The sequence below is a fragment of the Anolis sagrei genome, chromosome 8 (assembly GCF_037176765.1).
Source record: "Anolis sagrei isolate rAnoSag1 chromosome 8, rAnoSag1.mat, whole genome shotgun sequence".
In the NCBI taxonomy this organism is placed as follows: Eukaryota; Metazoa; Chordata; class Lepidosauria; order Squamata; family Dactyloidae; genus Anolis; species Anolis sagrei.
In genome coordinates, this window is record NC_090028.1 from 18,563,901 (window position 1) to 18,581,994 (window position 18,094).

The following is an 18,094-nucleotide window of genomic DNA, read 5'->3' on the forward strand; positions in this document are numbered from 1 at the left end:
AAAAGTTATCTCCGTAACATGTAATAATATTCTGGAATAACAAGGACATGAAAATAAACATGTGAAAAGAGAGAAAATAGCAATATGCTTTTAATTCTGAGAGTGCCTTGGACTGCAAGAAGATGAAACCAGTCCATACTCCAGGAAATAATGCCTCGCTGATCACTGGAGGGAAGGATATTAGAGGCAAAGATGAAGTACTTTGGCCACACAAGGATTCAGGAAAGCTTGGAGAAGATAATGATGCTGGAGAACATGGAAGGAAAAAAAGAAGAGGGGCCAACCGAGAGCAAAATGGATGGATGTTATCCTTGAAGTGACTAGTTTCACTTTGAATGAGCTGGGGGTGGCCACGGCTGACAGGGAGCTCTGGTGTGGGCTGGTCCAGAATGTCACAAAGAGTCGGAAACAACTGAATGAATGAACAAAAAAAAAACCCCTATAAAAAAAGTGCAAATATAGGTCCATTAAAAAATCTGTCAACGTTCTTTCAAATATCGTGTCGTTAGATTTTCTATATATTGGATCACAGGTGAAGAAAAATAATTTCCTTATGTAAAGAAGTTGATTATAAATTATATGATTTTAACTGTATTTGTGTTTGGATTGGTGGCACTAATGCTGGAGCGGCCTAGCTGAGAGGAGTGCGTTACCATGGAGACGATGCTGTAGAGAAGTGGGAGGAGCTTAGAGGGGAGAGTTTGAAAAACGACAGTTTAAGTTCAGTCAGAGTTAGGGTTTTGGAGTCGGAGTTAGCAGTTGAGAGAGAGAGAGTGGGAAGTAGAGAAGCAGTGTTTGTGAATAGTCAGAGGTTTCTTCAGTTTAGGAAGGCTGAAGGGGAAACCTAATTAGTTTCATTAGTTAGAGAGGACTAATAGAAGCTTGTTTAGATCACTAGTTAGAAATGAACTAGAGATCTGGGGTTTGATCACGGAAGGATCAAACAGGAAGGCTATTCACCTCAGGAAACATTGTTTAAGAAAGTGCTTCACCACAGTAAAAGTCAATTACAAGTTGTAACATCCAGAAGTGTGAACTGTATTGCAACCAAGTTACATGTAAAGTTCTCAAAGTATTTCCAAGTTTATCAACAGCCTGCAACCATACGCTTTGTTCAAAATAAACTTGTTCTCTTTTGTTTGAAGACTGCCTCATCTCCATTAGTTCTGCGTCCAGTGTGCCATATCTCCCAATAATACCTCACATCACACATTGGTGGCACCATTAAGAGTAATAAATAATAAATCGTCCCTCCTCTCTCCTAAGACGTTACACCTTAGTAAAAAAGTACCGATCTTTTAGCAGTCAAAAGTATCAGTCTTTTTAGCAGCCCAACGACACCTTGGGATAATCTGGATTAACCTGGAAAAATCTGGAAAAACCTGGAAAAAACGGGAACCAAAATAAAAAGATACCTAGGAATGGAAAAATTAATCATCAGACCAAATATTCTTAGACATGGATGATTTTTTTTTTACAACTAAAGCTTGGCTTTTCAATACTGGTAAAAAGGGATTCCTTGTGGAGGGAAGGGATTGACTGGAAAACACTTGTGTAACCTGAATATCAAGTGTTTATTCAATAAATATTTATGTTGAAGAAAAAGATACCTAGAACAAACAGGAACCAGACACTCAAGAAATAGAAATGAAGACTTAGTTATAACAATGATAATTTTGTAGTAGAACTCCCCATACCTCAACAAACCTCAACCTCTTTTGTTGCGATATATTAGACATTTGTAAAGATGCAACTAACCAATAACTAATCTACTATCCCCAATGTTTTTCCTTTCCTTCTCTTGTTCCCCCTTCCTCTAGTAAATGTTTAATAAAAATTATTTGGAAAAAGAAGATACCCAAAAGGTACAAGAGAGGAGATTCCATCTGAACATGAGGAAGAACTTCCTGACTGTGAGAGCCGTTCAGCAGTGGGACTCTCTGCCCCGGAGTGTGGTGGAGGCTCCTTCTTTGGAAGCTTTTAAACAGAGGCTGGATGGCCATCTGTCAGGGGTGATTTGAATGCAATATTCCTGCTTCTTGGCAGGGGGTTGGACTGGATGGCCCATGAGGTCTCTTCCAACTCTTTGATTCTATGATTCTATGAAAAGATGTGGACCTTCCAAGAAGGTCTGCATCTTCCCTGGTATCAAGCCTGTGGAGACCGCTTCTTGGGATCTCCTCAGCCATTCCACTTCCACATGCTCAGGGTTCATTCTCCCTTCCCTGGATCCCAATTCACCATTTCTAAAAGGAATAAGTGGGTACTTACTAAGGCTGGAGGCTTCTGCTGGCTCCATCGTGCATCTCAAGGACACAGTGGACTTCTGGAGGGAAATGTCCCTCTCCCTTCTCTAAAGCCCTGATGTGTTATTGAGATGCACCACAGAGCCAACAGAAGACTCCAGCCTCATTAATAATCTTTTCCTCCCTCTTTTAAAGGTGGAACTTGGTCCAAGCCAGGCAGAGGACCAGGTGGACATGTCCACTTGTGCTGTCAACAGTTTTGCATGGGTGTCTGCTGACCCCCACCCAACAAAAGGTGGGATTTTAGCCCCCTGTGTGTGCAGACAATGCTCAGAGAACAAGAGGTTTAAATTCCGGTTGCCTGCAAATTTTCTACAGTGTAGTAGGGCCCTGTGTTTCTAATGTTAAGTGATAGTTTCTTTGAACAGATAATTCACATTTGTCATAGTTTTCTCTGGAAGATAACTCTACGTTTGCTTATTATTGAACCTTTGAGTCATTTTGGCATGGAGCTAGATCCGGACTGGGGGAAGATAAGGCTAGTGCACCTGCCATTTCATTCTGAGAGTCCCATTAAAAGATTGGTCTAAGATCTTTAAGAATTATGAGACACCATAAACTCCAAGAAGTAATGGATAAATGCAATAATTGCAATGTGGTCGGGATGATAGATAGAGTGGACTCCACATAATGAGCTGGGTGAACAAAAAGGTCTGATTTTAGTATGAAGAATAAAAATGAATTATATTGGTTGGCGTATTGGACTGTACCTTGGGAAATCCAACTTCTAATTTCATTCAGGTCGTAAACCTCACTGTTTTCTTTTGGGAAAGTCTCTCTTTCAACCTAATCGCAGGGTCATTATAATGATAAAGCGAAAAGAATAATTGCCATGTGAACCTTCTTCAGCTCATCAGAGACAAAAACAAGGGGATTTTCAATTTATTTCCCTCTTTCTTATCTATCAAATCTTCCAAATTTGTGGTGGACATGTGACAAGGCAAAACTGTACTGGAAAAAAATACATGGAATAATGCAAAAGATGTTAGGAATAAATATCCAACTAAAACCAGAAATTTTTCTGCTGGGAATGACATCATCAAAAATGGAAAAAAATATGGATAAATTACTATTTTTATTAACAACGGCGGCGAGGATGTGTTATGCAAAGTTATGGAAGAAAGAAGAAACACCAGCACCAGAAGAATGGTTACAGAAAATCTACGACATTAGAAACATGGACAGATTGACTTTTTTAATGGCGAGAAGCAAGGACAATCCGATACAAGAGACGAATTGGGGAAGAGTGACCGACTACTTAAAAGAGATAAGATATAAAACAATAGTTTAAATAAAAGAAAAGAAAACCCTACAAGGAAGGAAAGAGAGAAGATTACGACAGACGAATTGGGAAGAGGTCAGAGAAAAGGGAAACACCTTCATCAATCTACTCAGGAAGTCACAAAGACCTGCGAATTTTTTTTTCTTTTCGTTTGTTCTTTTGTTTTTTCTCCTCTTTCTCTCCCTTTCCTGCTACAACTTTCCCTTCCCCATTGCCCAGTCCCCACTCCCCGTCCTTGCCCTACACTACTTACCTGGGTTTTTCCCCCTTTTCTTTTACCCCCCAATCTTTTAAACTATGTCACAGAAAATTCAATAAAATATATATTAAAAAAAAAATCTTCCAAATTTTACCCATGGCTTTTCTACTGCATCATACAGCATTAGATTTGCAATGTGTGATAGAATGTTTGATTTATACAATACTGGAAAACATTTTATGTTGCAAGACAGGCCCCGTTAAAGCACCAGACCAATATTAATTAAAGTACAGTTTATTAGTTAACAATCAAAAAGGAGCCAAAATTAACTCAAAAAGGCTCAAAACACTTATTCTTCAGTGTGAAACATAAAATTACCCACAACTGGGCCAAAAAACCCAGATTAAACCGGAATATAATCCAGTTTATTTATTTATTATTTATTTATTTCGAATACTTCTACCTCGCCCTTCTCAACTCCCGAGGGGGGACTCAGGGCAGCTTACAAAAAGGCACAATTCGATACCTACACAAAATACACATACGTACAAAACAGCAGTTAAAACAGCAGTTAAAACAATTATCACCGTTTAAACTTAAAGTTACGCAAACAGCAAGAAAAAGCAATCAAAACAAACAAAGGTCATCTCAGCACACAAAGGGTTGTCACAGCACACAAGAGTTGTCAGAAACACCGAGGTCATCCACTGTGAAGTCAGTCCAAAATGAAGTCATCGTCCCAAAGAAGCAAGCGTAGTGAATCCAATCCGGGTAGTAGAGGGAGAAGTCAGCATACACGAAAATCCAGTCTAGGTCTTACACAAAGCCAAAATGGAGAAGGGCAGCTCAGCAGCTAATGCATAAAGATCAACACAAGGTAGTCCAGAGAAAACCCTCACAGTTCCAGCCCACCAAAGCCGTGGATAATCCGGTATAAACTTACGTCCACAGAAGTCTTCCCAAAGATTCCTTCCTAAACACAGCTCCCAGGAACATACATCCATCAACACCTTGCCGACTGCAAGGAGTTCCCATTTCCCAACCCCACTTTTATTTACAAATCTTCCTCTGAGCTGGACCTAGCCAACGCCCTGCCAAAGCCTCTTGCAGCTGAAGCCCCTTGCCCCAATTCCTCCTCCAAACTGGAATCAGACAACGCCCCACCATTTCTCCTTCCACCTGAAGCCCCTTGCCGATCTCTCCAGTCTCTCCATCTTCTATCCAAACCCATAATTCCCCAAGATTCAACCGGATCCCCAGTGTGCCAATCCTCTCCTCCAGAGAAACCCACAAATGTATCGCTACTTGTGGGCTCTTCACAGATGGCCTGAACCTCCCGTACTTTAGTCCAATCCATTTCTTCATTCTCTGAACTTGCCACACCACTCTCCTCAGTCTCAGACCCATTATTCCCTGTGAAGCCCACAAATGATTAATCATCACTGGATTCCATAAGTATTTCCCGGATCCTCTTTCTCTGTTGCTTCTCATGAGAGTCTTGCTCACAAGTAGTCTTTCTTCCCCTCCTTATACTCCCAGTAGTATCACTACTTGAAGACTCCATCACAACATTTTATGACTCTTTGACTTTACGAAACAAGATATTATAAAGAGAAGGAAAGCAATAAGGTGTCTGTAACCACTAGGCCTGGGTAACAACGGAAAAATTTGTTTCTAAAATCGATTTGTATTTGGGTTTTTTTTTGTTTCGATATTTAAAATAATTACAAAATTTTCCTTTTAAAAAGTTCGATATTTACGAAATTTCGTAAATGGTAAAAAATTAACGAATCGATTTCCGAAACAATAACGAATCGATTCGTTAATGGCGGACGCGACCGTGAAATACGCTAAAAAACCTCCAAAAACTTCTGAAGCTTCCCTCTCCCTCTGTTCTTGACTGTTGGTGTGATATTATAATTTTTTTTCACTAATTAAACCATAAAACTGGCCCAGACATGCAGAAATAATAACGAAACAACCTCAGAACAATAACGAAACGAATACAATAACGAAATATGAAGCATTTACAAAACGTGTTTAAAAATTCGTTTTTTTTTAATAATTGCTCCGGAATGGTTCGTTATCGTTTTGTAATTGGAAAAATTAATGAATTATTAACGAATTACAAATTAACGAAACGAAACCGCCCAGGCCTAGTAACCACATATATATTATTATCAGCTTCAAAACTACATTTGCAGTTACATTGGCAACACAAAATATCCATTCAGTTATGAAAGTCACATGCAGCTAATTATGAAGTTCAAGGAGATGATTTCTAGAGTCAGCAACAACTTTACTACTTCTACTCCTGCCCTTCCAAAGCAAACGGACTTCTTTACATCTATATTTGCAACCATCCTAGAAGTTAAATGGATGCAGAGGATGGCCAAGTTGGATTAGCATGGAATGGCTGCTCAAGCCAACAGGTATGGGAGCCATTCACATTGTTCTACCACCACTTTCTCTGCTCTGGTTTTACCAACAGAGAAAGTGTTGGAGATCCTTTTATTTAAACAGTTTTTTGATTATTTACTGGTGATGCAAAAAGATCTTTCTATGTGTTTGTGTGCTGTGACTGAGATTCTATATTGCAATCAATAGTAAATTATTCTACACATTCATAACTTAATGGAAGAGGTCCCAGTGAACCCTTTTAGTGAATCATGAAGATTCATAAAAGAGCATTGGACAGTGAGTCCTGATGTATAATGGTCATTAGTACAGTTCAGAGTAGTGATGTACATCAATTTTTCATGTAGCTATTGCCTGATGGATATTTGGTATATTTTAGTCATGGCAAATCCATGTTGAATACAGAATTTACACAACTGCTCAATTCTTTTTCCTGCACACATAAGGCCATTTCTGTCAATATAAATCTCCAACTGAATGCTGAATTATAATATTTTATGTTTATTCTATTTTAAATGATTACAGTATATACTTTTTTTAAAAAACAGGGTGGTTTAATATGGTTTGTTGTTTATTCATTCAGTAGTTTCTGACTCTTCATGACCTCATGGACCAGCCCACGCCAGAGCTCCCTGTCAGCCGTCACCACCCTCAGCTCTTTCAAGGTCAAGCCAGTCACTTCAAAGATATCCGATAACCTAATTTTGCTCATTTTCATGGTTTTGTCTTTTCTGTTGAAATTGTTCACATAGAGTCATAGAATCAATGACATTGGTCTATGATGTAGAATCATAGAATCAAAGAGTTGAAAGAGACCTCATGGGCCATCCAGTCCAACTTCCTGCCAAGAAGCAGGAATATTACATTCAAAGCACCCCTGACAGATGGCCATCCAGCCTCTGTCTAAAAGTCTCCAAAGAAGGAGCCTCCACGACACTCCGGGGTATGCTTGTGGATTTCAATGGCTTCTCTGTGTCGTCTGACATGATAGTTGTTAGAGTGGTCCAGCATTTCTGGGTTCACAAATAATATGCTGTGTCCAGGTTGGTTCATCAGGTGCTCTGCTATGGCTGACTTCTCAAGTTGAATTATTATTATTATTATTATTATTATTATTATTTTAAACTTTTATATCCTGACCCTGAGGGACTCAGACCGGCTCACAGCAAGGATTCAATGCTAATAACACAGTCTAAAAAGTCATACAATAACAAGTTAAAATACATATAGATTAAATTACAAATAAGCTAAATCGCCAAAATAAAATCATGTCCAACTCAATCCGTATGTGTGGTCGATAACTTTGTTCTGTAGCCGGTCTCAACCGTTATTCTGGGAATACTTCCTTCCATAGCCAGGACTTCACTAGCCTCCTGAAGGACAGGAGGGAGGGGGCAGATCTGATCTCAATTGGGAGAGAGTTCCATAGCCGAGGGGCCACCACAGAAAAGGCCCTGTCTCTTGTTCCTGCCAGACACGATTATAAAAGTGGTGGGACTGAGAGCAGGGCCCCACCAGAAGATCTTAATAGTTAATAGCCTTGATGGTTCATAGGGGAGAATACGTTTGGACAGGTAAACCGGGCCGGAACCGCATAGGGTTTTGTAGGTTAAAACCAGCACTTTGAATTGTGCTTGGAAGCTAATTGGCAATCGGCGGAGCTGGTGCAACAAAGGAGTTGTGTGCTCCCTGTACCCCGCTCCCGTTAGTAATCTGGCTGCCTAACATTGGACTAATTGAAGCTTCCAGGCAGTCTTCAGAGGCAGCCCCACATAGAGAGCATTGCAGTAGTCAATACGAGAATTAGTCTGCAGTGCCTTTCATGTTCCTTGATTCATGTTTGGGCAATGCTGCATTTGTTAGGCTCTTTGTTTGGCAGACCATTCCTCAATTTATTTTCTCTAGAATGGGGACATTGGGTCCTGTTTTAGGCAGAACATTAAGAAAATAGGTGTGATTGTAATCTTCCTAACCACTTCTGCAGTTAGTAGAAATGTAGAAATGTTAGTAGAAATTAGGGCTGTCCAACCACGGAAAAAATTGTTTCTAAACTCGATTCGCTTTTAGGCGGTCTTTGTGTTTCGTTATTTAAAAGAATTCCGAAATTTTTCTTTAAAAAAGTTCGATATTTACGACATTTCGGAAATTACGAAACAATTTCGAAACAATAACGAATCGATTCATTAATGGCGGACGCGATTGCGCAATACGCTAAAAAAACCCTCCAAATGGGACAGGGGGAACTTCTGAAGCTTCCCTCTCCCTCTGTTGTTGACTGTTGGTGTGATAATTTATTTTTTATTACTGATAAAACAAACAACAACTATAAAACTTGCACCAGACATACGGAAATAATAACGAAATAATAACGAAACAATTTTGAAACAATTTCGAAACAATTATGAAACAATTACGAAATAAATTGAAAAATTCGTTTCGATTTTAAGTTGCTCCTGAAAGGTTCAATATCGCTTCGTTATAAAAAAATAACGAATTAATAACGAATTACGAAATTAACGAACGAAACCGCCTAGCCCTAGTAGAAATGTATGACACATCAAGCAAGCACCAAAAGGATAAAACCTCAAAACCTACAAGTTAGGGTTTTTGAAGTTTATAATTCATTAGTAGAATTGTAGTAATATTACACAGGTCTAATAGTAGAGATTTCAGAGAAGTACATTTAAGCTAGATATAAAGCGAATAATCAGATGGTAGTGGAGAACACTACAGTACTTTTGTAGTAAATTGTGTTTCACATCAGACGTTGCGTTGCCTTCCTGCATTGAGCAGGGCTTTGGACTTTATGCACCCATACCATAGTCTATTTCAGAGTAAAGCTCCCTGTCCCTACACGACCCCCATCCCACCCCTGAATAAAACCACCTCCAACATCTAAATCTCAAAAACCAGATTGTCTTCTCGTAATAAGTCAGATGCTAATCATCGTGATTCTAAACTCAATCTCTTCTCACAAAAGCTGCACTACGTGACTATTTTAAGCCTTTGTTTTAACCTAAATTAAACCGATGGCCTTCTTAGATTACAATATGTTTTTACTTTCAAGGACCAATGTGCACCACACTTGAGTGCATTGAGTGCTTTGGGTTTCATTGCTTATTTTCCTTTGCTTTCGGCAACCCCACTTTCATCTTCACTACCTGTCAATTTTATCTTATCTCTTTTCATGTCATTCTAAGTCCCTCCAATCTTCTTTTTGCTTCACCTTGCCTCTTTCTTATCAATTCCAGATTCGGATAACTTCTACTTCCCCTTGAACAATTGGCCCAAATTTCATTTTCCTGCCTCAGGCTCATTGCAATAAGAAAACACAAAATCAATTTCATATTAGTCAACCAAAAATTCAGTCTTTCCAGATTTCTGTGTTAAACCGGTTAGAGCAGTGGTTCTCAACCTTCCTAACACCGCGACCCATTAATACAGGTCCACATGTTGTGGTGACCCCCAATGATAAAATTATTTTTGTTGCTACTTCATAACTGTCATTTTGCTACTGTTATGAATCGTCATTTAATATCTAATATACAGAATATATTTACTTTCACTGGACCAAATTTGGCACAAATACCCAATATGCCCAAATTTGAACACTGGTGGGGTTGTGGTGGTTGATTTTGTCATTTGGGAGTTGCAGGTGATGGGATTTATAGTTCACCTCCAATCAAAGAGCATTCTGAACTCCACCATCAATGGAATTGAACCAATCTTGGCACACAGAACTCCCACGACCAACAGAAAATACTGGAAGGGTTTGGCGGGCATTGACCTTGAATTTTGGAGTTGTAGTTCACCTACATCCAGAGAGCACTGTAGACTCGAACAATGATGAATCTGAACCAAACGTGGCATGAATATTCAATATGCCCAAATGTGAACATTGGTGGAGTTTGAGGAAAATAGACCTTGACATTTGGGAGTTGTAGTTGCTGGGATTCATAGTTCACCTACAATCAAAGAATATTCTGAACCCCACCAACAATAGAATTGGGCCAAACTTCCCACACAGATCCTCCATAACCAACAGAAAGTACTGTGTTTTCTGGTGGTCTTTGGTGACCCCTCTGACACCCCCTTGTGACCCCCCCCAGGGGTCCCGACCCCCAGGTTGAGAAACACTGGGTTAGAGGCTTCTAATATGGTTTCTCAGTTGCGGTTGATTCATGAAATTTGTGCATATATGCACACAGATAAAATTCCTCACATTGTTCCAGCTGCTTCATTTTCTGAGTTTGCATTTTACTAAAGAATAGGGATGTAAATCTTTTCTTCTCAATGAAAACAATGTGTAATTTTAACTGCTCTTTTCTTTTTGCGAAAAAATAGTGTTTCCTACAAAGAAAATGTTTTCTATGCAAACCAACAATGGGTGAGTTTTGCATAATAGATCACCATATTTTCTACATAGAAAATAATTTTATGCACAGGGAAATGCTGTTTTGCCTTATTTAAAAATTGTTTTTGTCAAGATTTTTTTTTAAATCCCCCTTTTTTTTGTCGTGTCAGGGTAACCAGTCAATTATATTACATTTCTAACAGAACAAAGCAAACAAACAGACAAAATACAAAATTTGTGAGTTTGGTGGTTGATTAAATGTCCTTTGACCAGTATCTGGCCACTTGGAGTGCTTCTGGTGTTGCTATAAGAAGGTCTTCCATTGTGCATGTGGCAGGGCTCAGGTTGCATTGCAGCAGGTGGTCAGTGGTTTGCTCCTCTCCACACTCGCATGTCGAGGATTCCGCTTTGTAGCCCCATTTCTTAAGGTTGGCTCTACATCTTGTGATGCCAGAGCGCAGTCTGTTCATTGCCTTCCAAGTCGCCCAGTCCTCTATGTGCCCAGGGGGGAGTCTCTCATCTGGTATCAGCCATTGGTTGAGGTTCTGGGTTTGAGCCTGCCACTTTTGGACTCTCGCTTGCTGAGGTGTTCCAGCGAGTGTCTCTGTAGATCTTAGAAAACTATTTCTAGATTTAAGTCGTTGACGTGCTGGCTGATATCCAAACAGGGGATGAGCTGAATATGTCTCTGCCTTGGTCCTCTCACTATTGGCTGCTACTTCCCGGCGGATGTCAGGTGGTGCAATACCGGCTAAGCAGAGTAATTTCTCCAGTGGTGTAGGGCGCAGACACCTTGTGATAATGCTGGTCGCTTCTGTGGCAAGAGAATCAGCCATCTACAAAGACATTGCCCAGGGGACGCCCGGATGTCTTGCAATCCTGCGAGGAGGATTCTCTCATGCCCCCCTTTAAAATCCCTAAAATCAGTAGATGTATGAATATTTCTGAAAGTTGGAGGAAATGATCCCCTATTATCTTGTGTCATTGTGTAGAAAATTCAAGGAGTTTTTCAAAAAAAATATTGTTCATAAAAACTTTGAAAATTTCCCAAGTATCCATGGATAAGTGGGCTAACAGTGGTAAATGTGTTTTACCATTGTAGCAAGTTTTGTGCCAATAGCTGTAAAAAATAGGGAGAAAGGAGCCCCTGAATTTTCCTCACTTGCGCAATTACTGTAACAAAAAAAGTAACAAAATTTCTTTACTCTCAATATAGGAACAAAAAATTCTAATGAGAAGTTTATTTATTTATTTATTTATTATTCAAAGTTATATGCCGCCACTCCCCTGGGGCTCAGAGCGGCTTACAAGAACAGGCTAAAATCTAACACAATTTAAAAACAATTTAAAACAATTTAAAAACAGCAATATCAAAGATCAAAGGCCTGTTGAAACAGATGTCTTACATGCCCTGTGGAAAGCTGATAAGTCCCGCAAGACACGGACTTCAGGTGGCAGAGTATTCCAGAGTGATGGTGCCACTGCTGTAAAGGCTCTGCATCTGGTTGCTGTTAGACGCAAGGTCTTGACACTGGGAATTTCCAACAAATCTGTGGATGTGGGACCAGGCCTTCGAGTAATCTTGCTGACAATGACAGTGACAATGATGACAATCACTATGGAAATGGACTATGAACATTGTGCTGTCACACGCTGGGCCTGTGAAAAGGTCTGTAGACAGGGCATGCTCTGTATGCCCAATGGGATGCCGGGGATGCCTCGGATTAGAAGCCCTATAGATTTCCCTTAACAAAGTCTTTAGATACTTGGAAAGTTTAACAAAGTTCTTTATTAGTGCTTAGGTCTTCAATAAATCAAACAAATACTTCAAGGCTTTGAATCAACTGGCGGCTTTCTTAATCTTGTCCACAAGGGACAGGCAACTATCTTCATGAACTGTTTCTTCTCTATCAGGGAAATCCTTGACCTCTACCTGGGCAATCTGTCTTAGGCTCTGCTGGCATGGGCCCCTACACCCGGTCCAAATTGCGTTATGGCTGCCACGAGTGGTCCTTACCAAACAGAGTCCTTTTGTAGATTTCCAAGAGGAAAGAAGGTCTTCAGTTCCCAGCGAAGGATGGCTGTAAAGCTGTGGGACTGGATTCCTCCTGCAAAAGCTATGCTTCTCTGTAGAGCTGTGGGACTGAATTCCCCCAGCAAAAGCTATAAAAGACGAAGCTTTCTACAGGTGGAACTGACTCACATTCTATACGAAAGACTTCTCTGTGAGAATTGAACTAGAGGTCCCCTTTTCCCCTCCTAAACCCAGAAAAAGGGGTGGAACTAAAGAACCTAATGATGATTGATGGGTCATTGGCCCTATAATTGCAAACCAAGGGAAGCCACCTTTTTGCAAAATGCATGGAACTTTGAAATACATGTAAACACTCAAAGAAAGAAAAAGAAACTGGAGCTCCTGGTACAGCCATACCAGAACAGGCATGCTTGATGGAGTCTCTAACTACAGAATTTGGCTCAGATAAGGCCACCAGGCTGTTATTGAAACAGAAACAGATTTTAATTAATTAATGCGATTTAATGTTTTAAATGTATGTAATTATTGTATTTTATTATGTATTTTACTATGTGTACATTGGAGGCATCGAATTGTTGCCAGCTGGAAGCCACCCTGAGTTCCAATATGGGTTGAGAAGGGTGGGATACAAATATCAGAAATAAAAAGATAAAATAAAACGCCAGCACTCCCTAATTTTGTAATGGGTTTTAAAACATTTTTTTCATCTGTTGCACAGTCTTAATATTCATATTTTATGTGTGCTTCAGAAGATTAGATTTGTTTCAAAATAAACCATAGCAGTCATTGATGGGGCAAAAAAGATAAGCATTGAAGGAAATTAGAAGACACTATGGAATACACTTTCCTCATCCTGTTTTGTTTTTTTTAAAGGGCAGCTAAAGAGCATAAGACATGCACCATTGTTATTCTAATTACGTCCTAATTACGTAATACTATATTGATATTCTTTAATTTTTTTAAAGTGTGGTCAATCTTTTTTTTTTCAAAACTATGTCCAGGATTAAGATTTTGATGTCCACAAGAACCCAGATAGCCCCTGGTAGCGCAGCGAGTTAAACTGCTGAGCTGCTGAACTTGCTGTCCAAAAGGTTGGCGGTTCAAATCTGGTGAGTGGACTGAGCGTCCGCTGTTAACCCCAAGTTCTGCCAACCTAGCAGTTCAAAAACATGCAAATGTGAGTAGATCAAAAGGGAAGGTAACTGCATTCCATGCAGACATGCCAGTCACATACCTAGGAGGTGTCTACGGACAACGCCAGCTCCTCGGCTTAGAAATGGAAATGAGCACTGTGCAGGTACAGCTGTACCAGGAGCTCCAATTTTATTTGCTTTGCATTGAATGTTTGTTTGCAGTCCTGGGTTTCAGGAACTCTGCAGATAGGTGGCTTCTTTTGGCTGCAGTCATAGGGCAAGCCACCTGTCAATTATCATTAGGTTCCCTGGTCCCACCCCCCCCCCCTCCCTCTTTGGGCTTAAGAAGGGAAGAGAGCCATTTCTTAGTCAGTCTCAGCCAGGTTAGCCTTTGTATAGGATGTGTGTAACTTCACCTGTACAAAGGCTTCAAGCTTTAAGAATTTCCAGGGTTACAAAAATTCCAACAGAAACAGAAAGAAAAGAAATCAAGAGAACAGCTTTAAGAGTCTCCTAAGAACTCCAGGGAAGCATTCCCACAGCTTTGGGAATTTCCAGGAAAACAGCCTTAAAGACTAAAGAACTCCAGCTGGAGAATATCCACTGCCTTGCTGGTAGGTCCACTCGGTGTCCAAGAAGCAGTTCGGCCCGATAGCGGAGCACACATCAGAGAGGGTTGGATTTCAGTCAGCCTGGAAGAAGTTAAAAAGGGGAATTTTCCTTTAAAGAAAATGTTATTGAAGACAGTGCCTGTCCCCTGTGGACAAGATTGAGAGAAGCATTACTTTATCAAGAAAGCCTTGAAGTTCCTGTTTGATTTCATTAATAAAAGACTTTGTTGTACTTCTCAAGCCATCTGAAGATTCTTTTGTAGTGGAAACCTTTGAGAACTTCTCCTTAGGCCCCTGGCTTCCTGCTGGGCAAAGGTTACACATCCTATCTTTAAAAGTCAACTAGCTACAGGCCCAGCGGCGACAGAACAAGCATCAACCCCCAGAGTCGGACACATTTAGACTTAATGTCAGGGGAAAACCTTTATCTTTACCTTAGATTTTCCCGTGGAAGTGGAAAAGTTATTTTGTGGTTTACCATTCCCAACCCATTTACTAAGCTTATTAGAGGATTCTAGCATTATGATCCAGAATAGTAACTTTTTCAAGCTCTGAAATGTTTCTAATTTTATCCCGGAATTGAAATAACAAAGTGAGGATTTCTAATACCTCACAATTACATATCAAGAGTACAAGACAATAAGAACAAAAGGATATATATTAGGCTTGGGCGGTTTCATTCGTTAATTTTGTAATTCGTTATTAATTCATATTTAAATTAGCTTACAATCCAATATTGAGCCATGCAGGAATAGTGTGAGGAGTAAATTAGATTCGAAACAATTTTTTCAATTTATTTCGTAATAATTTTGTTATTATTTCGTAATTATTTCGTAATTATTTTGGCATGTCTGCTGCAAGTTTTATAGTTGTTGTTTGTTTTATCACACAGTCAACAACAGAGGGAGAGGGAGAGGGAAGCTTCAGAAGTTCCCCCTGTCCCATTTGGAGGTTTTTTTAGCATATTGTGCAATCGCGTCCGCCATTAACGAATCGATTCGTAATTATATGAAATTTCATATATTTCAAAAATTTTAAAAGGAAAATTTCGGAATTATTAAAAAAACGAAACGCAAGGGCCCCCTAAAAACGAAATGAGTTTAGAACCAAATTTTTCCGTGGTTACCCAAGTCTAATATATATATATATATATATATATATATATATATATATATATCAATATTATGAAATTAATGAACGAAACCGCCCAGCCCATATATATATATTAGGGCTGGGCGGTTTCGTTCATTAATTTCATAATTTGTTATTAATTCATATTTAAATTAGCTTACGATCCGATATCGAGCCATGCAGGAGCAATTAAAAATCGAAACAATTTTTTCAATTTATTTCGTAATTGTTTCGTAATTGTTTCATAATTGTTTCGAAATTGTTTCGAAATTGTTTCGTAATTGTTTCCGTATGTCTGGTGCAAGTTTTAGGGTTGTTTGTTTTATCAGTGATAAAAAATAAATTATCACACCAACAGTCAACAACAGAGGGAGAGGGAAGCTTCAGAAGTTCCCCCTGTCCCATTTGGAGGGTTTTTTTTTTGCATATTGCGCAATCGCTTCCGCCATTAACGAATCGATTCATAATTGTTTTGTAATTGTTTCGTAATTTACGAAATTTCGTATATTTCGAACTTTTTTAAAGAAAAATTTCGGAATTCTTTTAAAAAACGAAACGCAAAAACCCCCTAAAAACGAATCGAGTTTAGAAACAAATTTTTCCGTGGTTACCCAGCCCTAATATATATATATATATATATATATATATATATATATATATATATATATATTGTGTGTTCGGCATTGGCACTATGCAGACCGTTTGTCATTGTTTATGGCAACTGTCTCAATGTGTCGGCAAAAGTGTGTCTGGAAGTCACAGAGGGCAAATGCTCCCCTCACTTTGCCTAAATGATGCACCTGCTCTGGATTATCATCACCAGCTGTATGAGAAAAGAGACAAAATCTTTTTCAATGGCAGTAGCAGTATCTTCTAGCTGGAAAGTCTCCAAGTTCTTATTAAGACTGCCAATTGGCCTATTATTCTCACAATACGAACTTGCTCATTAGTTTGCAACCAAATTTCCAAGGTGCTGTGAAAAAGCCTTTCTAAATAAACCTTGACAGACTGATACTTCGTGAGTGCGGGAAAGATAAACTGTAATTCTTTTTTTCCTTCTTCTTTTTCACTCTGAAATTATTAGGTTGGATAAGACAAGTGATATGTGTTTTCTCATCCTGCTTTGCTTCCATTTGAGGAGGCTTCTTCTATACAAGACAGTTTGGCAGTGTTACGGATGGCAAGCTACATTTGTATTATTGAGACATTCATCTTGCAACTAATCTTTACCTCTTCTTGTCGACAGGAATGTGTCTGGAGTTGCACCTGATTACACAAAACACTTTCAATATTTCTTATTTCACTTTAGCACATTCTTTTTTGTCAATGCACAGCAATGCATCCTTCTTTCCAAACTTAAATGCTTATTCTTGTGCTTTCTATGCATCAACCGAAGCTGATATTATTGCTCAAAATAGCAACCTTAGCATAGCTATCCTATGTAGTCGCTAGGCTTGGGCGGTTTCATTCGTTAATTTCGTAATTCGTTATTAATTTGTATTTAAATTAGCTTACGATCCAATATTGAGCCATGCAGGACTACTGTGAGGAGCAATTAAAAATCGAAACAATTTTTCCAATTTATTTCGTATTGTTTTGTAATTGTTTCGTAATTGGTCCAAAATTGTTTCGAAATTGTTTCGTAATTGTTTCGGAATTATTTCCGTATGTCTGGTGCAAGTTTTAGAGTTGTTGTTTGTTTTATCAGCGATAAAAAATAAATTATCACACCAACAGTCAACAACAGAGGGAGAGGGAAGCTTCAGAAGTTCCCCCTGTCCCATTTGGAGGGTTTTTTAGCATATTGTGCAATCGTGTCCGCCATTAACGAATCGATTCGTAATTTTACAAAATTTCGTATATTTCGAAATTTTTTAAAGGGAAATTTCGGAATTATTAAAAAAACGAAACGCAAGGGCCCCCCTAAAAACGAAACGAGTTTGGCAGTGTTATGGATGGCAAGCTACATTTGTATTATTGAGACATTCATCTTGCAACTAATCTTTACCTCTTCTTGTCGACAGGAATGTGTCTGCAGTTGCACCTGATTACACAAAACACTTTCAATATTTATTTCACTTTAGCACATTCCTTTTTGTCAATGCACAGCAATGCATCCTTCTTTCCAAACTTAAATGCTTATTCTTGTGCTTTCTATGCATCAGCTGAAGCTGATATTATTGCTCAAAATAGCAACCTTAGCATAGCTATTAGGCTTGGGCGGTTTCGTTCGTTAATTTCATAATTCGTTATTAATTCATATTTAAATTAGCTTACGATCCAATATTGAGCCATGCAGGACTACTGTGAGGAGTAATTAAAAATCGAAACAATTTTTCCAATTTATTTCGTATTGTTTCGTAATTGGTTCAAAATTGTTTCGAAATTGTTTCGTAATTGTTTCGGAATTATTTCCGTATGTCTGGTGCAAGTTTTAGAGTTGTTGTTTGTTTTATCAGTGATAAAAAATAAATTATCACATCAACAGTCAACAACAGAGGGAGAGGGAAGCTTCAGAAGTTCCCCCTGTCCCATTTGGAGGGGTTTTTAGCATATTGCGCAATCGCGTCCGCCATTAACGAATCGATTCGTAATTTTACAAAATTTCGTATATTTTGAAATTTT